The 20,763-nt window shown below is 38.8% G+C and overlaps 1 long non-coding RNA gene across 1 annotated transcript in view; it reads left to right on the forward strand.

The window, feature by feature from the left end:
- Positions 1–18,571, forward strand: part of LOC119705219 — a 225,475-nt gene extending 206,904 nt beyond the window's left edge. Inside the window, exon 5 of the long non-coding RNA XR_005258170.1 lies at positions 17,867–18,571. This is a non-coding gene — a long non-coding RNA (uncharacterized LOC119705219). The remainder of the gene's footprint in view (positions 1–17,866) is intronic.
- The last annotated feature ends 2,192 nt before the right edge of the window (positions 18,572–20,763 follow it).

The following is a 20,763-nucleotide window of genomic DNA, read 5'->3' on the forward strand; positions in this document are numbered from 1 at the left end:
ACTGGACATTAACTCACATTTTGGGAAGAGTAGAGAGAGTTAAAGGGGAAAATTAAGAAAAATAAAGCAACTGATGAAAAAGTAGAAGCATAACAATAGCAGAACCAGTGAACTGACATGTCACTTAAATCTGTCTGAGGTGTTGAAAAATCTGTGGTTCAGTCACACTTTGTACATAGTTAGGGCTTTTCTTGAGGCTTTCCTATAGACCTGCTATGTTGCTATAATGTTTGAGTGTTTTGGAGATAGACCAAAGTCCCATCAAATTCACTAAGAATGTTTACTGTAATCACTGAGAGGCAATAGTGTGCAAAATCAGGATGAAGAGGCCAGTACTGGGTGCAGTCCTTCAAACGAGGCCTCACCGCCAAGCAGAGGGAAAGGAACTCCTCCCTTGGCCTCCCTCTGTGCTCTTGCAAAGGCAGCCAGGATTTGTGGCAAACTTGCTGAGGGTGTGCTCTGCAGGTCACTAGTGAAGTTGTTAGGCAATATCGATCTCTGGGAGTTTTGCTTCCAGCTGAATGTTCTTTAGCTGATCACAAGCATCCAGGCCTGGTCATTCAGCCAGTTTTCACTTGAACTCACAGCACACTGGAAATGGAGAGGAATTGGACAAGGGACTTTTGGGTCATGTGATCTCAGAGTGGAAGGTATTCAGAATGCAAAAGATTTTTTTTCTTTTTTTTTTAGGGAAGGTTTCTTAACAATACGAGCTCCCCAGAAGACTATAAAAACAACAAATGCTAAATTTTTGAACTCTGAGAAATGTCTAAAAAATTACATTCTGTGTTGTTGAGCACATTCTCTTTGCTGAGACATACAATGTAAATATCAGTAATTATATTGCTATAAATAGTACTGTGTTCAGTTTTGTTTTATAAAATAATTTTAGTCTCTCTGGACACAGGAAAATATTTGTGTGTTTACAATCAAATATTTTACTGCATTCAAGTTTTTGGAATTGATGCTGTTCTTTATAGGCATCACCTCCCTTCATGTTCTCTGTGATTGCACAGACCAGGACATAGAATCACAGAACTGTTTAGGTTGGAAAATACCTTTAAAGTCATTGAGTCCGAGCGTTAAGCCAAGTCTGCCAAGTCCACCAGTAATTAACATCCCTAGGTGCCACATCTACAGGTCTCTTAACTACCTCGTGTTCCCAGGAGCTGAGCAAGGGCTCTCATAGCAGCAAAATTGCAACAAATGTATGCAGCACTTGTCAGAACAGAGGGCTGTGTGATAGCCAACACTGGTGTGAGCCAATTAAAGTAAACTTATCTGAAATAATCTGCCACAACTGAGGATCCTCATTGTTGGCTGTTCGTTGTGAATATTACACATAGAATTACTGATTCTTACTTGATTTCTTGTGTTTTAAAAATAGCATGCTGCCTTTGGAAAGGCTCTTTGCTAAACAAGCTAGAAAACAAAGCTTCATCTTCCATTAATTATTTCCTAGACAAAACTGGGACCAAATGCCCATTTCCAGAAGAGAAAGAGGTAAGTTCATTGATGGTGTGTGTGTGTGTATTTTACACTGGGATAGATTTCAAGTGAAGGAATGAAAAAAAAAAAACAAACCAATATGTTTGTGTTATGGAGCTACATGAGGGTGGAGTCTGGAATGGAAGGTGAACATATCTGGTTTTGGTTTCTTGTTTTGGAAGTTTAATGTTAGATACATCCTAGAGACTTCTGGGGATTTAAAAAAATTGAATTTTTGTGATGAAGGATTTTATGGTATTTCTGAATTATGAAATGTTCTTAGCCATTGCTGCAAGCTCAGGCAAGCTTAACATCACCTCCTCAGCATGATTGGCTATTTCATTATGCAATAGAAAAGCAGTGGAATTTACTTAAGATTTAAAAAGAAAGCTTCATCTGCAAGGGGCAATTTATGAGGATTTAAATGTCTCTAAAGGAAAGATTTGAACATGTATAGGAAAATATAGGCACATTTTCTCCTTTACCATTTGTAACTCTTCACATATACACTGTTAATCTCCAGAGGAATATGTGCAGAATTTCATTCCAGAGAGGTGTACACTGTAGGTTAGCATTTTAGCTTTTGCCCATGAGAAAAAGTGGAAAGAAAACTATTGCCTTCAAAAAGAATTGTGCTGCATTAATGACTTTAGTGTTCTTTCAAATACTGGTGCAAACAGTGAAAATAAAAAAAAAAGTGGGGTTTTTTTTTGATATGTTCTCTCTAGACTGTAATATTAAAAAAATCTATGTTACTGATGTTTAAATTTTCATCACCGGGTGCCAGCTCGTGTGTCTGTCTCCATTGTAATTTGCATGTTGAGGGGCAGTGTCAGTACCCAAGGCAGGTTTTAATGAGCAAACTATTCCTAGGATACAGTGGCTCTTCAGGGTTGCACTGTGCCTGCCCAGGCCACATCCAGTGCCTCCTGTTGGACTTACCAGCACCAAGCACGATGATAGCAGGTAGAGAGGGCAGAGGGGTCTCATTTGGTACCAGAGCATCAAGGTTTCTTCAATTTATGCCAGATGGACAGGCAAATACTCAACCTGTGTGGATCAGGGAAGTACAGGGTTAGCCTAAGGTCGTCCTTGTGCTGTTTACCCATTCTCTTGCTTACATTTCTGTCCTGGAAGAAGCTTGACTGTTATAAGCAACCTCTGTACTCTGCTTTTACAACATGGAGACAAATCCACATTTGAATACCAAATTTTATACATTTGGACTGAAAAGTCAAATCTTTCTCCTCTGGCATGTACAGTGCAGACTGAAAAATGCAAATGCAACCCAGTCTTTCTCTCTTCTCCTCCCCCAGTGTTGGGATACTGAGACAGAGTGTCTGAGCCCTGCTGGTGATAAGCTCTAAAATCCTGAGCATGAGTCAGGGGGTCACTGCTATGCTTTGTGATAGAGTCACACTGATGAACAATTAACAAATCTTCTTTCATGCCCAGAAGTTTAAACACAGGCTTACAGATAACAAGATCACAGAAAAATCTCCACCCCCTCGGGTGTGAAATACCACCACTGTGAAATCCTAAACACAGGCATTTGAGAATCTAGACCAGGAAAGACTGTTGGGTTTGATTAGATGCACACAGAGAAAGGAATGACCTGAGCTGGAAACCAGGATGATTCAAATGTCTGCCAATGTGGGATCCTTCTGCAGATGCTCAGTGATGCCAGAGCCCTGGAGAAGGCAGGTGGCTCCTGCAGGTGCAGCCTTTAGAGACATTGAATCTCTGTGAAAATACAAGTAGTGGAGTGATGGGATTAAGATTTGGAACCAAGACTGAGATTGTCATTTTGTTAATATAAATTACTTTGGAGGAAAAAAACGGGGTTTTTTTTAGTATGAAATTGTACTGAATGGTGGAAAAGGCTACATAATTAGCATGGAATGCTCACAGAGAAATTCATCTGCACCTTTTTTTTTTCCTCCTTCTCCACTTTTTACACCTAGCTGATGAAAAAGGCTCCTTTAACTCTGCATGAACTAGGGGGTTTAAGGTGGTTAATTAAAACCAGTGTTTTGATGCTGTTGCACAGGCTACTTAATCAATTAGCTGTGTTTGCAAAGCACTTTTATGGGCTAATTGCGACCAAATAATAAGTGGATTTCTTTTATTAATCTTCAGAAATGGAGGATGCCAAGAGGAGAGGAGCCTTGTATCAGAGCTCAGCAGACAGTTTCTGGTCCTCTCTCACTGATCCAAGAGCTGTTTCTGGTCCCGTCTCACTGATCCAAGAGCAGCCAGGGCAGAGCCCTGGCACAGAGGCAGGTTTAGTGCAGAGCAGAGTAGCTACACACAGAACAGCTGTCAGGCTTTGTGTTAGGGGGATGTGCTTGGTTTCTTCTGAGTGGACTTTGGTGTGGGTGGGATGGGACACCTGGCTCACACTCCTGGGAGCTGGTTCAGGCACTTTGGGCTGTGGTCAGTTTGTGGGATGTGCTGGGGGATCAGCGCTGCCCTGGAGCGATGCTCACACATTGATACCATGGCCCCAGTGAGCAAACAGGAGCATTCCTAAGAGGCTCCAAGTACCATTCCCTGCTCCTTCCACTCAACACTCCAACAGCCATGGTGACAGACCACGGCAAGTAGATCTGACAGGCTCCACTCTATTTTCTCCTTTCTGGGAAGAGACAATAAAATTTTGTGGTGCATCAAATGCCACCTGATGGACACTGGAGAAGATATTCTTCATTTAGGTGCTAATATCAACACTGCATGATGTCTCACACTGTGGAGAACATATACCAAAGGAGTTCTGTTCTTGAAAACATCCTTGAATTAGATATTAAATCATTAAATTAAGGCCTAAAGATCCACTCCTGTCTTTGAGTGATGCAACAGCAGAAAGCTGAATAGTGCTTCTAGTCCTAAATACTTATATTCTTTTCAGTGGGACTCCTTGGGAATTCAAGGACTCAGGTTTTTAATATTCATATGCAGTTTTTCCTGGTTGTTAGTTTATTAACTCTTTTAAGGCATAGAGAAATAAAAACATAAAATAATATAAAAAGGACAATAGCCATTGTGGTGGGAATGAAGGTCTTATGTTTCCATGTTGATACAATGAGGTTCCTGCAGAACTATTCCAGTCAATAGTGCAAAAGCTTCTGCAGACAGGTGGTGGATTGGTTGCTGTAATCTGTTACATCCCTTTGCCCTATTCCAGCTGCACCAAAGAGGAAGTAACTTTAGAGAAACACCTGGGAATATGATCTGAGGGCTTTGTTTTCTTCTTCCTTAGACCTTTATAGTCTTCAGCACAGTAAATATATAGTTATTCCCTATATCTGAACAGCATGCTAGGGTTTTAATCAGCAGTAATTTTGAGCAACTGTGCCCCTTCTCTAGCTTACCTCATGGTTTCATTTCAGCGAGCCATATTCTGATATTGACAATTTACTTTGGAAACATTTTTCTTTTAGTAATTCTACTGTTTCATGGGTGGAAGTGCTACTTAGTCCAAGCCTAGAGGCCCCTGTTCTTCTGTTCATTAATAGTGTGCCTGGGGCTATTGCCTTCCACATGAATATGAACTCAGTTTCTATTAATGGATATTGTACATGCTAGACAGTAATCACTTAGCAAAAAAACATTAACTTGCAAAGCTGGTGTTTCTGTCTGGGTAAGCAGACACCCACTACTTGTTTCATCTAATTGTCTTCTTAAAGAACCACAGATTTCCATTCTTGTGAAATCCACACAAACCAGATTTCAGCCTGAAACACAGTTTTACACACAGGTTGCAAAGCCTTAGAGGAATATTCCCATTGAGTACTGCACTGTGAGTTGTACTTATCTTGGATTTAAGTGCTGCTATTTATAAAAGTCTTGGCGTTAGATGCTTTCTTCCATTAAGACAGATGTAAAGCAAAAGTAGATGAATGGCTCAGTCCCACAGGCTTTGAGAGGCTGGAAATGCACAAAAAGTCCTTGCATTGAAATTCAGCTGATTTGTTCCCATCTTATATATGAACTTTGAGAGTCCATAAAAGCACAGCTGATATTTGATCTCCTTATGGATCAGTTTGCTTTGTCATGGTCTCCTGCAATAACTTTGCTGAGGAGAATTTTAAAATCCTCATTCAGTATCTTGCATTGGACTTGTGTTAATTAAGATTTTATACTGCCCTTGCAAAATGAGTATTTAGAACTCCCTGTCTTTCTTTGGAGGGAAAATGGGGTTTATACATTTTCAGGTGCTGGTGATCTTTTTTCCTCTCTTTTATTTTCCTTCTGGTGAAAAAATGGTGACTTCTGACGCATAAGTTCACAGTAGTTTTTCTTTTCCCTTTCTAACTAGAAAAATGAAGCTATTGCCTTAGAGTAGAAAAGGGATCTTCCCCTGAATCCTCTTGTCTAGAGGTCAGACAACAAAAATGCTTTAAAGCCATGAATGTTTTTAATGAACACACACAAAAAAGGAAATGTTGACTTCAACATTATGCTTGTTACAGACACTGTTGTGGAAGATGTCTCAACTGAGCATCATCCAGTGGAAAAATATTTGTCAAGTTTTGCAGTTTTTTCATGCCTTTGACCCTCCTCAGAGGTGCTCTACAATATCTAACATTTGAATTCTCTCCCATTTGTTTGAATAAGGGACCCTCATTGGAATTCATCAGTTCGCTTTTTAATGTGGCAATAGTGAAGAGAAAAAGCTTTTTAAAATGTCAAGGGATAATGTGAGAGGAGCAGTACCTGAAATTGCTCTTTAACATATTGACTTTAAAAGCTATGCCATCTTGGCTAACAATTAAATAAAGAGCAGATGAGGTAAATAAATCAAAATCTTTGAATATTCACTATAGCCTCCTCTGCAGTCCATATGATCAGCATTCACCCTTCACTCTCTGAATGCAAAGGAATTTGTAGGGAAGCCCAATGGCAAAAGACCCATCCTGAAGTTAAATTAATAAAGAGGGGATAGTTTGTCACAACTTGATTATATCTCATCATGAGGAAAAGGAAAAAATCCAGACACAAATTGGCACAATTGAAGGATGTATGTTTCTGAAAAATACCAAACTTCATACTCCCCTTTCGTAGTATAGCAGTCGAAGTTTATTTGTGCTCAGAGAGAATTGTCTCTCTCATTAACCATAACAGCCAGTGCTTACCCTTAGACAGCACAGAATAGCCAGGGCTATCTCCTAATACAAAGGTATTAAAGGTAAACCCACTGTTCTTTGAAAGAAAAAAAAATATTATAATGCAGTACTTCTGAGGATAGCGCATTGTTGGTTGGCTTTGTCTCCAAATTGAAGAATATTTATTTGGAATTGCAGTTCTCTACTTTTTTTCATTCACAAAGCAGCTTGGTAAGAAACATGAAACTTCTGATTTTCTCTTTATAGAAAGCCAAAGATCTACCTTGGGAAGGGATTAATTAATTGTTTGCATCATTGACTCACTGCAAAAAATATTGTTTCTGATAGGCTTGTCTTTAGTGAAAACAGATACTCAGTTGCTGTAGGTAGGAAAACTGGCAGTGTCCTGCATTTAAAGACCAGATGATTTCACTTCTTCTTCTACTAAGGTTTTGTTAAAAACGTAAAGTTGCAAACTGCTGTTATTTTTGTTCCAACCTAACTAGCAGCATTAATAACAGAGCCTCATTTACATGATCACTTGGTTACTGGCAATCTGTGCCTTGGAAAACTTGGACTCTGAACAGCACTAATTAACAGCAAAATGGAGCTGGAAATTAATTGGCATCAAACTAGGTGGAGAATAGAGCTGTCTTGCAGTCCAGTTCCTGACTCATAAATCTGTATGCACAGCAAATATTTCTCTCTTACCTAGGTTAGAATAAGATTTCCACCAGCAGTGTGGATTTTTCCTATTTTTAAATTCTTATGAACTTTTTACTAACATTTTGATATTTAGTAACCTTTAAGCATAGCCAATAGTCTTTTCTATATTTGATTTAAAAGTATATAACAGTAATAAGAAGAAAAATGGCTGGGATCTTTTTGCTCTTTTTAATTTCTCAAAAGTTCTGTTGGGTGTTTATTTCTTTCCTGAACATATGTTAGCTTTAGGTTCAAGGCAAGGAAAGAGGCTGGAAGAGCTGTGGTACAATGCTTAGAGTGGAAGTCATATCCTTGAGATTAAATTCTACCCAAAAAACTGTGATGATAAGTGTTGATTATTTAGCTAAAGGCAGTAAGGACTGATCTTTATTGTTTACTGAGGCCAAAGATTTATCAAGGAATTAATTGGTTCAAATTACTTTCTTGGGACACCTGGGAACTTATTTTCTAACCAACACTTCAGAGTCCTAGAAATGTGTGCCTTGGCATCTATTTGAAGTATGATTTCCATGGAGTTGGTTTGTATCATTTGGAACGGGATGTGGTCTGACATCTGCACTGAGGGACTGCTGGTGGTAGAAAGATCAGGGCACTGAATTTAGGTGTTGCTTTCAGCCAGTGATCATCAGATCTAAATGGTTTTTGTTTTGCTGGTTTGAGCATTTTTCAGACTGGTCTGGATCCTGCTATTTTGGGTGCTTCCTGTCACATCTATTGAAGCCCCTTAACCCTGTTCTCTCCACTGCAAAAATGTAGAGCTGGGAGACTGCTGTAATTTCATGTAAAAGCAGTTTTAATAAAATTCTTAAAGTACAGCATTACTTTTCTGCTTCTTATAAAACCCCAATACTTTTGAGTTTCTTCATGTAAGGACAATTTGAAAATTAGTAGGAAATGGAGTTATTGGGAAATTAGTTATAAATCTGGCACCCCAATACAATTTTGTTTTAAAATTTATGGTATTTCCAGTGATCAAGAGGACTTTTAGCATTGCCTGGAGTGCTTAATTCATGGGGAGTGATTGAGGAAGTAATTACAGGGAGCTACCTCTTCGACACTGTCTGCAAAGACTAGATTAAAATTACATTTACAGACCAGAAATTGTTATCATTTGAGAAGAAAAACAAAAGCTAGAGATTATGGGGAGAAAATACTAAAAATCAATCCACACGTAAAGTATAACTTTTTGTGTTGTTTTGGGGTTTTTTTTTGTGTAGCCATTTATGTATAAAGTTAAAGAAATAGCAATGTATTTTCTCAGTAGATCAGTATGTCACTATGTTTCAACAGAAATATTAGCTGCAACACAATCCTGCCTGTTGTAAGGAAGGAGCTGCCAGTCTCAAGATTATTTTAAAAACTTTTCTTGGATTTTTTGACCCATGCCTTCTTTATGAGAAAGCACCCATATCTTGAGGAGCATGCTTTTGGGCAGCAGAGGGGAGAAACAGAATCAAGGTTATTGGAAACTAAAACAATGCACAAAAATTCTTTAACTTTATCCTCCTCAGCTCCCTGAGCACTGTGAGATACTCGCTTTTCTCTCTTATCAGAGGCAGAGCTGGTACTGATGCCAGTAAGACTCAGCAGTAATCACCATTTATTTGAAAATAGGGATTATTCAGGACCTGAGAGCAGAGGGGCTTAGCAGGGAAATCAGTATTCCTGTGCCAGGCTGGTTTGGTGCAGACACACATTTGCTAAAGAAACAGATATTATTTTATCCATTTAAACATAAAGCAAGCAGTTTTGAATGTCAGTCTTGCTTTTACATCAGAAATATCCAATCTTATCTGTATGTGAGTAAAATGGATATTTAAAAGAAAGAAAAGACCTTCTGGGATGTTGAGTCATCCGGATTTGCTGGGACTGATGAAATAACTCCTTTCCTGAGTACAAGAACTATTTACTGCATGAATGTTGGATGCAGCCAGGCACCTTAATGCAGCAATGAGCTGTTAAAAAAGGTACTTCTAGAAAGGCAATTTTTTTCAAAATTACTATGCAGGAAAATTATTTATAATAAATACAGTGGCCATAATTTTTTTTATAACCCCTTGTCTTCAATCCAGAATAAATTAGTCAGCATCATAACAGGCTAGGATATTGAGATTTATGGTCTTTATCCCTGGTGTTCAGCCTCACACCAGGAGTGACTCAGATCAAAGTGTCCATCCTGTGAGTCAGAGAAGGTGGGGAGCCCTCTTCTCCCTTTCCATTATTAATCACACTGTGTTGCCTCTACCTGGAGAAAATCAGTCTTTTTACTGCGGTTGCTCTTATTCTTTCAGCATTCTTTCCACTGTGCTTCTGAACTTTTCCACTGTGCCATGTCATTTTGTCTTTAAGGTGAAGACCCTGTGATAAAAAATTGATACCCCTCAGCTTTCTCTACAAAGTGGCTCAGTAGTAGAAGTTTGAGGAGCACTGCTGGACTATACATAGTTGAATTCTTCCTACCTTTAAGCTGAAAGAATGTCAGTAGACCCAGTCCTTCAGTGATTGCTTGACAGAAATCTTTGTCCCCTTTTGTTGTATCCAACAAGTACTTCACTGATCTTCAAGAGCAGAAGACAGCAGAAAAATGACCTCCTAACCTGCCTGAAAGCAGATTGTTTTGGAGCAGCCAGGATTGCTGTTTGTTCATTCTCTGTATTGAACCCTTTCTGTGACTCAGCACCTGGCAGAAATCTGGACCTACACACAGGCTCAGGTGAGCAGTGAGTGGTTCAGACAGTGGCATGCAAGATTCAGCCCTTTTTAAAATTCAAAATGTATCATCATGGCTGTAGAATCTGCTGTCTTGTTATTGAGGAAGAGGACTTGTTTTATATTTCTGCTAATTCCTTTTAAGTGCATCTGGTTAGGAAGGAGTATTTCCTATGGACATTTTCAAGGACACTTTCTTTTTTTCTTCTTCTTTCTTTCCTTTCTTTCCTTCTTTCTTTCATGTCTTTCTCTCTCTCTCTCTCCCTTCCCTCCTTCCTTCTCTTAAACCAAGTTTTAGGGTTTGTTTATGGTTTTTAATTGCAAAATTCCTTATAAAAGAGAGATGTTATGAAGTTTTCCTTGTTCACAAAGAGGTTTGAAGAGAAATATTCAGTTCCCTCTGCATCAAAATATCTGCTTTAATTTGAGTAGGTAGAGCTCTGAAGAGCAACAGAGTTGATAAGGCTAAAATGCATTTGTGTTATTGCTATCAATTATATAATGCTAGCTGTCTGTTTTGAATAATGTAAAGGAACTCATGGCAGTCTAACAGCCCTAAAAAAGAGAAATTTGATAGTTAGGAATCCTGGATGAATCTCTGTTCTGTAACAATATCATACCAATTTAGAGTCATTACAGTGAACTGCAGGAAAACTATTCCTTTTTAGATTTTCTAATCCAGGTGTTATAGTAAATGTGGATATACCAGAGCCATCTTAAATTCTTATTTTCTGGTAATATTTAGGGTTTTTGTAATAAATCTGTCTTCTTGGCAAAGAATCAATAGTGCTAAACATACTTTTAATAATTAATGCATGCTTGCACCAAAGCAAAAATATATAGATTTATAGGGTTCTCTAATGTGGTGGAAATGCTGAGGTAATTTATTTATTCCTTGCTTTGAAAACCTGGGAAGTAGTAGGAGGAGTATTTTGGTTTCATAATCTGTCTAGCTCAGCCTACTCTGCATGGCCAAATCAACTCTAGGTGTGCTCTTGCTTAACATTTTCATTCCTTTCATCATTTTTTTGGGGACCTTTGCAACTATGTTGATTAATACATCAAACCAAGTGTGAGTGAATCTTTTGCTTGCTACCTGGAGTATGAGACATACTGGCACAAAATGGGCTATAGATTCAAATGGTTCATGGGTGATTTTTTTTTTGTTTTGTTGTTGTTGTTGTTGTTGTGGGGGTTTTTTTAGGTGGGTTTTTTGTTTGTTTGTTTTTTGTTTTTTGGGTTTTTTTGTTTGTTTTTTTTTTGTGGTGAAAGTGAAGTAGCAAGATGAGTTGGTGACAAAGAGATTCATTTGATCAAATTATCTTTCAACCACAGCTGGGCAAGAAGCTGACCCACAAATGAGAGTCACTGCTAATATGAATGTTAAGCCTATCGCTGTAAGTCACACAGAAGAAAATCCAATGGGAAATAGACCTTAACGTACAGGACTGGAGTTAAGGTCTTTTAATTAAATTTAAAGATTTTCATCCTCATGGGAAAGGATATAATTAGCTAATTTCTGACAACTATTTGACCTGCAGATGCTCGGATCAGCAGTCAGAGGAGTGCACTGAGAAGTACCACTAGATGATAATTTTGAGATTTTTGGGAACTATTAATTATTCATGTGGCATCTTGTTTACTAACTGCTGGGATAATAAGGTAGTAAACAAGTATCAGCATCTTGTGTTATAATAAATATGTGTTTTAAATTGATGGTCAGACTCCAGGGCTAGCTTGAACAGAGTGGCTGCCAAGTGTTGGGATCCCTGTTACTGTCCTTGTAACTGGTACCAACTGTACTAAAATAACAAAGCAGCTAAAACTGGTACAGTGAAGTAATGCAGAGAAGAAATGTCCACATTGACCTTAAGGAGACCCCGAATATAAGAATATGGCCAATAGATCACTGGTTTTGCTTCTAACTTCAATGAAGTTAAATCAGAAGTGATTTTGGTCCCTGAGCTTTGTGCACCTGAGTCACATTTGAATTCAGTCTAGTTTAGAAAAAAAGGCTTGTGTTTAATTTCAAATTGTGTTCAGTGCACTCCAAGATAATCTCTCGGTCCTTTCATGCCGTAGACATCGCAGCTACTGGTGTAGGCAGCTGCCAAGAGCTACATCCCCAATTGCTGAGCAATTCTGAGAGACAGGATGTTGATAAATAGGTAGAGAAACCAGACACATGTCCCTCAGCACAGCTGGATAGGGTGTTCTCCTGTTTGTAGATTGGAGATTTGCTATCAAACTCATTAATTTGTACATGCCTTCATCATGTCTTATTGGTGTCAGCTGCCATTTGGCCATCAGCATAATTACAGGGCTGACAAATTCATCCAGTGTGAAAGACCCCAAAGCCATTCTGAAATTTTCTTGCAGGAAGTGCTCTATGGGAGTGGAAATCATTATAAAGGTTGTGCTCTATAGAAATTAAAACTGTGCTTTGCCATCTCTGCACTACCCGCTTGAGAGACACAGAAAGGTACAGTGCACTCTGAGAACGCCAAAGGAAGTGCAGGAGATCTTCCAAGAAATCAGATGATGAATGTACTTGCTGTTGCTTTGACTCCTTTGTGTGTTAGAAATGAGCTATATTTTAGCAAGCATACTGAGGATTTTATTCTAACTGCTCAAAAAAAAAAACAACAACAAAAAAAAAAAGGTAGTTTGTTTATTGAATAAATTTGCAGCTACTGTCATTTTAATCCTGAAAAATTGGTTTGGAAAAAGCACCTGGTGCTTCCAATGAGCATATATAAAATGTGAAGAAGCAATTACAGACACCTTCTTTCAGCAGGGATAATCTAAAAGTGAAGCCTCTTTTTGGAAGGCTTCTGAAGACAGAAACTTTACAAGACAAATTTGTTATCCTGTTTTGTTCTAAAAGCCTTGGTAAGGGTATTAGAAGTCACCTCATCTGGATTCGTAATCTGGTGAGAGTTTTCAAGCTTTCATAATTAAAGTTTCTTTCTATCAAAAATAATTTCTTTTTTTTTTTTTTTCAAAAGTAGCTACCATTCAACCTCAAGTAGAAAACTGCAGCAGAACTGCAGCTCTGAAGTGGCCCAGGCAGGCAGTGGCTGCACTGTGAGACTCTGCTCCCTGACAGGACCGAGGGGTCTGTGCCCCCTTTGTCTGCTCAATGCCCTGGTGGGCTTGGTGGGATCAGCCACCAGCTCTGCTTTTATAGCCCCTCTCCCTTGCCTGTCTGTAACTTTGGATGGTGAAGAGAAACCATCCTGTGCCTGCGCTTGTCCCTACTAGTGAGGATGCTGCAGTCACCCAAAATAGGAGCATTCAAATCAGCCAGCATGAACTATGGTTTTTTTCTGAGCAAACAAATCATTTAAGTTATGCTTTTTTGCCCAAGTAAGAGATTAGTGTAAAACACATATACACATATACATATATACAGTTAAAGGATTGTTTTCAGTCTCTGCCTCAGGGCCCAGATCAGCACATATTATCTGTGCATGAACATAATTTCCATTTAATTTGAGCAAGAACTGTGAAACAGATAACTTTTCGGTTAGTTGGCTTCGTTTTCATGCATTTGTACTACAGCAATTTTAGTGTCTGTAAACTTAGGGTAAAGCAATAGGAGGACTGGTGGGAGAAATTAACTCAGTACTATTGGCTTTTCTATGGTAGACAGAGAACAAAACCAAACATTCATGTCTTTTCTGGGGGTTGAGAATAATCTATGTTGCTGGCCAAAGTGCTAAAGGTTGTAATAAAAACAGGACCCTAGTCTAGGGTCTACATTAGAATTTTAAAACATTAAAGATGTTACCTGTACATAATGTTCAAATGGTTTATGACACTTCCGAGTCAGCTGGTAGTGTTCAAATGCATAGTTTTCTCTTGCACAAATGCAACCTCAAGCAAATTATGAACTGAAGGTCCTGAATAGTTTACAAAAATGCATTTTAAATGAAGATTATCTCTTTTCAAATACTCAGAGCATGCATTTTTTTCCTGGCTTTGTGACTACTTCACTCTTCCTGATACAGCATCCACCCACAGTGCTTTTCTTCTGAAGGGAACAAACAGCTGGAAAACACATGAATGCCATTCTGTTTAAAATTCTAGTTAAATTTAACCAGTTTTCTCAGACAACTTCAGATGGAGAAACATTATGCTACCGTACAGAACTGATGCTGATTTTGAGGAGAAATTTCAAAAAAGAAGAGGTGATTATTTTTTAAGTATTTGTAGTAGCTTTCTAATTTCCCCACTAAAACAATGCCTCGAAGCTGCTGGCACTGTGGTAATAAACATACACATCAGTCACTTGAAATGCTTTCCAAACAGTAAGACACTGCTATTCAGAAAACACAGCCACGAAACAGCTTAGTGATTTATCATAGAATTCTGGAATGGTTTGTGTGGGAAGGGACCTTAAAGATCATCTACTACCAACCTCCCTGCCATGGGCAGGGACACCTTCCACTAGACCAGGTGAAACTTTTATCTAAAGTCTCATTTCATATCTTAAATATCACTGACCTCTTCACTGCTGTGCCCTCACTGGTCATGATGACTTTTGGTCAAACAGTACAATTTTGGTTTAAGCAAAATTCTGTGGTGTGTGGCGTGTGCCAGCACATCCACACTGCAGCACCCCTGGCTCTTGACCCTAGATGTCTAGGATCAAGAAAGGTCTCTGAAAGGCTCTCTCCACCAGGACAGTAAGACCATGGGGGATGCAGGAAAGGCCAAGTGCACTGCATGCGTATCTTGCACCTGATGCTCACTGAAGGAGGCGTTCTTGTGTCTGTGTGGTTTTAGGGCAATGTCTCCTCTTCATTTCCAGAGCTAGGGTGCAACGTGTGTACTAAACACTGGGCACTTTCTGGGTAGGTGATTTTCTCCAACACACACTCCTCTTATCAATCAGGACATTTGCTAGAGTATTCGCTTTGATTTACAGAAAATTGAATAAATCTGAGCAATTCTTCAATTGCTCTGAAGAGGAGGCTACTCCAGGTCTTTCTAGAAGCCCAGTGAGTTAGTAGCTATATGTGTTATATTTTCTGGCCAGAAAACTCTCAAATAGGCAACGTAGTTACTCCTAGTGCTAGAGAGTCAGAATGAAGAGAGAGAGACCTACCTTCATTAATTCAGGAAGAAAAAAAAAAAAAAGAAACAAATTGATGCAGTATTTAAACCAGAAAATTGCTATAATGACAAATGACAACCCTGTAGCCTTCAAAATCTGCTAATAAAGTGTCTGCTGTGGCTGTTATTAAAACTAAACTTATGATCCATGATTATCTAACCATTAAACAGAAGTGGGGGCTGGATATAAAATGGATATCTGTGTCAGATGATATTTCAGTGCTGTGTGGACTGAGAAAATTATTCATCAAATTTGATTTCTGATTCCTCCCTTCTCTGAAGATTAGCCCCCTAAGGAGTTTACAGGCTTTTAGAAAGATTCCTTCCTCCCTCCCTTTGTGTCCTTGTTCTCTTCAGTAATTACACTGTAAGCTTTCTTCAAGTTTAATTTGTAGACTTTTAAAAATGGCTTCTGTAGAACAGCTGTGCCATGATGAGGTGTCTGACTCAATGCAGAGCAGCTCTGTGTTGCCAGGTGAGCATCCCTTCTATTTGTGTGGAATTATTCTTGTCCAGGTGAAATTTGCTGGACCTGTAACAGCAGTAGCATAGGTCTGTCCATCACTCAGGTTGTGTGGGTATTTACATAATTTTGCCAGAGTTAGACCAGCTGAAATAAAGTTAAGCAAAAGGCACATTCAACTGAGGTAGTAGTTAGCACATTAGACTTTCTTTTTGATTGATGTGTGATACATTTTTTGTTGTCAAGGAAATTGTTTACACTGTTTGACTAATGCGATGGATGGTCTGTTTGGGAAGGAAAATAGACACATATGGCAATGGAAAAAGCTCTTGTTTTGCTGGATTACTGCCCACATGCCAACAAAATGCTGCTTCAGTTCCAACCTCCACTGGCTCCACTGTAGCCAACAGGAATTGAAAACGGTGAAAGTGCTCATGGCAAGAGGGGAGGGAGCCTTACTCGCTGAGACCAGCAAGCCACATGACTGCTGAGCATTCTGCCTTTATTCCTGCTCCTGGAGTGGGGTGAAAATCAGTATATGTTCTGTAATTCATACATGGCTCCTCACCAGCTGATTTCTTTTTAGAGGCTGATGCTTTTCCCTCTGTTAGTAAATATCCCACTAGCAAAGGAGTCCAGCACTGACCCTCAGATGATGAGGTTGCTAGCATAAAATCAAATTCCTCTTCCACCCATGTCTGAAAAAGTTTGCACACAATGAAAGCACATGCAAGTGACAGGATGGGTAGATTTTCTGTCTAGCTCCAGGGTTTGCTGGAATGCTTAATATTTAAAAAAAAATAATTGGAGAATGATTTTTATTTTCCCTCCATGAATCAGGAAAAAACTTCTGTTGCCTGTCTCAGTGGCAAAGCCAGCTGTTTTCTGCTTTCAGCTTTCTTTTAGTAGGGCAAATAGCAGGCTGGAGAGGGATCTCACCAAACCAGTTTTGTTCTGCTGCAGACTTTTATCTGTTGAGACCTGAGGTGGGTTGACGGTGGATTGACAGATAACCTGAGTAGTTCTGAGCATGTAACTTGGAGGAGAAGGTATCTGCATGTATTATACACCCTTAAACCATTTAGATTTATTCTCCAATTTCTGTACAGCAATCATCCAAATTACAGAGCAAAAGGTTTTGTGAATGATGTGCAAAGTACAGCGAGGATTCTTTTAAAAATCTAACAGTCAATAAAGTATTCATGCTTTCTGGAATGAAGCTGGGCCTTTATATGTCATTGATCCTTTATTAGTTTCATTTTAAATATCACTATCCTCATTCACTACGGAAGCATTTTCCATTTTCCATTGCTCTTCTGTTAAATATCCAAAGGGAGAATTTTCTGCTTACAGAAAAAGTAATTTCACAGATGACCACAATTGCTGAGGGCCAGATTCAAAAAATTATCATCTTCTCCTCCCTTTCTCCAAAATTTCCTGTCTTTTTTCATTAGCTATACACAGCAAGAGATGAAGCAAGCTGTATGAAACTTTGTAATTGGGTGTCTCCCACTGAGGGCACATTAATATGTCATTAGACTAATATCTTTTACTGACACGCTGATAACAGTTTTCAGAACAGATCTGGAAACTTGACAATCTGGATGTTGTATTTTAAAAGAATAAAATTGCTTATAAATGTTTTATTTAAAAATTTCCTGATTTGCAGGGTGCCTTGGAATCTGGCTGAGAGCCTCCCATGTTATCACATCGCTACAGAGAGCAGGTTGCCAAAGCTACATGTGGAGCTGTGGGGCTCTCAGAAGCCCAAGCCAAAACACTGCAAAGGTCTCACACTCCAAGCCCTAGAAGAGAGTGCCCTGCATTCCCTGCAAGTGGGGTGTCTGCAGCATGACTGCAGCACACACTGCATGAGGCAGACCCTGCTTTCCTTGCATGGGGTGTGCAGCCAGAAATATTTCACTTTCTGTTTCAAGTCCTCAGGCAGCACACACTCCTGTATGAGGACATAACCCAAAATTCAGTCACCTTGTGTTAGTCCATTTGCAGCCCTTCTTACCAGAAAGTGGACCAGAGCTGTAGGGGACTGTGTTGGATTTCTTTCTAGCAGAGGAATACTTGCTTTAAGTCCTATATTAGTCAGAAAGAGTGTCAGAGCAGGAACCTCACACAAGGTTTATGTGTGATGCTCGTTTTTCACCAACAAATCTGAATGGGAAAATGGTAAAATTGGGGTAGACTTCTGTCTTTTGGGTTTGGTTTTGGTTTTTGTTTTTTTTTTTTTTTCTTTTAGATGAAGGGCAGATGAAGAGCCTCTGTTGCAGTGAACTCAGAGCAGGGACATTGTCTTGAAAAGAGAAAAAAACAGAGAGCAGTACAAAGAGAGTCTGAAGAGCCCTGTGGTCCCAAAGGGCTGCCTGCCCCTTCTTTTAGCAGCTTTCAAGGTGAGTCCTGTTTGATTTATTTTGGCATATCTTTATGCTGAAGAGCTGTGTCGCTGAGCTGCATTTAGCAGAGTGTGAGCACATGGAAGTTGCCTTTGGTACTTTACATATCTGTGTCTCCTTTCATCCCAGGTTCTGTTAGTAAGATAAAAGGTCCTTGTAGGAGTTGATGCAGGATTAGGGCGTACAGTGGGAATGGCACAGAGATCAGAAGCAGAGCTCTTTCAAAGCCAAATGGGCCCCAGCAAAGACTACAAGCTAAACAAAACACAGGACTTGATGGAAAACATGTTAGTGTTCTCTCTCCTTTAAACCATGTCGATCTTCCCTGCTGCAACTGTGGCACTCCTTTGTTTTTTCCAGTGAGAATGAGAATAAAAAAATCTATTTAAAGTCTTTAGGAAGTGAATCTTACACCTGAAATAAGTATGTTTTCATGAAGATTAACATAGGCTTGTTCTGAGAAGTGAATTGGGTGAACAGAAAACAGATTGATAACGCAGATAACACTCTATGCCACTCATGAAATTTTATCCAGCGAGCTGCAGCCTGAAAATATTCACATAACTTTAAATTTCTGTTCCAGATTGTCATGAAGTAGAAAGAGACTATTAGGGGAATATTAAAATATTTGATTCCAGAAGGAAAATTGAGCATTTCAGAGATTAAAATTTACTGTATGTAACATTTTTCAGATAATTATCAAATCATTAATTTCAAAGTTCTTTAACCTGAATTCAGTTCTACAGCATGCATTAGGATTCATTCATTATAAACTAATTGAAGAAAAATAATTGGTATTTGAAGGTATTAATTTTTTTGCTGTTGTTTAAATTCAGCTATTTTGTCCTATAACACAGTACATAAGAGGCAAAGATTATTCCTTTTTAATGTTTTCTACAAATAAAGTACAAAATTAATTGCTGGCTGCACTGTAAATAAGAAGATGTCAATTACAAACCTTTATTTTTGAAGGGTTATAAATCAGTTATACAAGTTCTCCCCAAACACAATAAATAAATTAATTAGCAGACATTGTCTTAGCAGACAAGCATGTTTATTTACATCTTTAATGATCTCAGGAGTCTTAATCATTTAGCATTTTCTATGTGCCTTGAGATCCTTGAAGGATGGACTTGGAAAAGTGCAAAGTTTTATTAATATTATCTTTCATTCATTCATTTTAACTGTATATGCCACAAGGCTCTTTCAGCCAGCTGTGTGTGCTAGATCCCACAGTGTATCTATTAGCAAATGTCTCATGGAAATTATTAGAGAATCATTTGAGAGCAGGTGATCACTTAATTTGAGAAGCAGAAAAGGTAAAAGCATCCCTTCAAGGAGAAAGATGAGCCACTGGTTCTTGAAGGACATAAAAACTGAAAGAAAGGATTTCTTTTATACACACCATAAACTTGAAAAGCCTGGTTAAAAACATATTCACATAAAGATAAGTATCTGTCTTTATAGATACCTAAGAGATAAATATAAACACACCCAGATGGAAACAGCACATTGATATAAATAGGGTCCATCATTTAGTGCTCATTTGGAATCGTTGGATTAAACCACTTAAGGATATGCCAGTTCATATCATAACTGAGCTGATAATGGGGCTCTTAGTCCCTTCTTCCTCTCCTCTGCCTCCATCTGTGCTCCTAGGCTTACTGTTAGCCTTGGGCTGAGCTTGACATGCTCATTCTTGAAGTGCTGAGGGCTGGTTCAGGGAGCTAAAGACAGGAAGCAGTTCGTTTTTGGAGGGGAAGATTCATTTTCTACGGGTTTAGATACCTGAACCATCCCACAATGGGTCCAGGCAAGTACTGGAGCAGTCAGATGAACAGGAGAGGTGTGAAAGGATGTCTGCTTAGTTCTAAAATCAGATTTTACTGTGGATTGGGAGTAGACCCTCTGCATTTGGTGGTGGGAACCAGACCTTTCCAAAAAGTAGGGTGTTCTCAGACTGCGTGTAAGTCCCCTTCTTCACTGACTACAGAGGAAGGATAAGGTGAAAACTCTTCTTTAAAACTTAATGCCTAAAGTTATATCATTCCAATTTAGAATAAACAAAATCTTGATTAAATGAAGAATACGTATTTTCATGGGGTTTTAGGATTCAAGTTAAAGAGGAATATGGTCATTTCTCTTGGTCTTTAAAGCAAAAAAATTTAAAATGTTCATCAAGTTTTCTTTGAAAGCTATTTAAACATCTGAATAAAGGGAAGACGTATTGTTTTTTAGAGTTCCTTGGAAAATCTCCAAGCTTTAATTGCACTTCACTTTCATTTCAGCAAGAATGAATCTGAATGAAAGTGTCTCTGTCCTGTGGTGCTCTTTCATTCCCCATCTTAGTTCCTGCAAAAATAATGCTCTGCTAAAGCCAAGCTCAGCCAGGGCTGTAGATTTAGACATCTCTTTTGGCTCCTGGCTGGTTTTCTCTTGTTTTGAGACTAAATTAAAAGCACATTTGAAAGTAGCAATGTCAATTTTTCTAATTATCTGAAACATGGGGACTATAAATACTACACTACCTATTAAACAAATACATTCAAGAACATTCAGTAGATGATATGCAGCCAAATTGACTTTTTACAGTGAATCCAGTGGCTTTCTTTGAAATTTTCAGGCCAGATGATGTGTGCACACTGTGTGCAACATGAGGTTTCTGGGTATGTTGGACTTATGTTTGTTAACATTTACAGAAAACTGACCTTGTTTCCTGAGAACTTGCTGAATATGTTCTCTG

This window comes from Motacilla alba, chromosome 10 (assembly GCF_015832195.1).
Source record: "Motacilla alba alba isolate MOTALB_02 chromosome 10, Motacilla_alba_V1.0_pri, whole genome shotgun sequence".
NCBI classification, from domain to species: domain Eukaryota; kingdom Metazoa; phylum Chordata; class Aves; order Passeriformes; family Motacillidae; genus Motacilla; species Motacilla alba.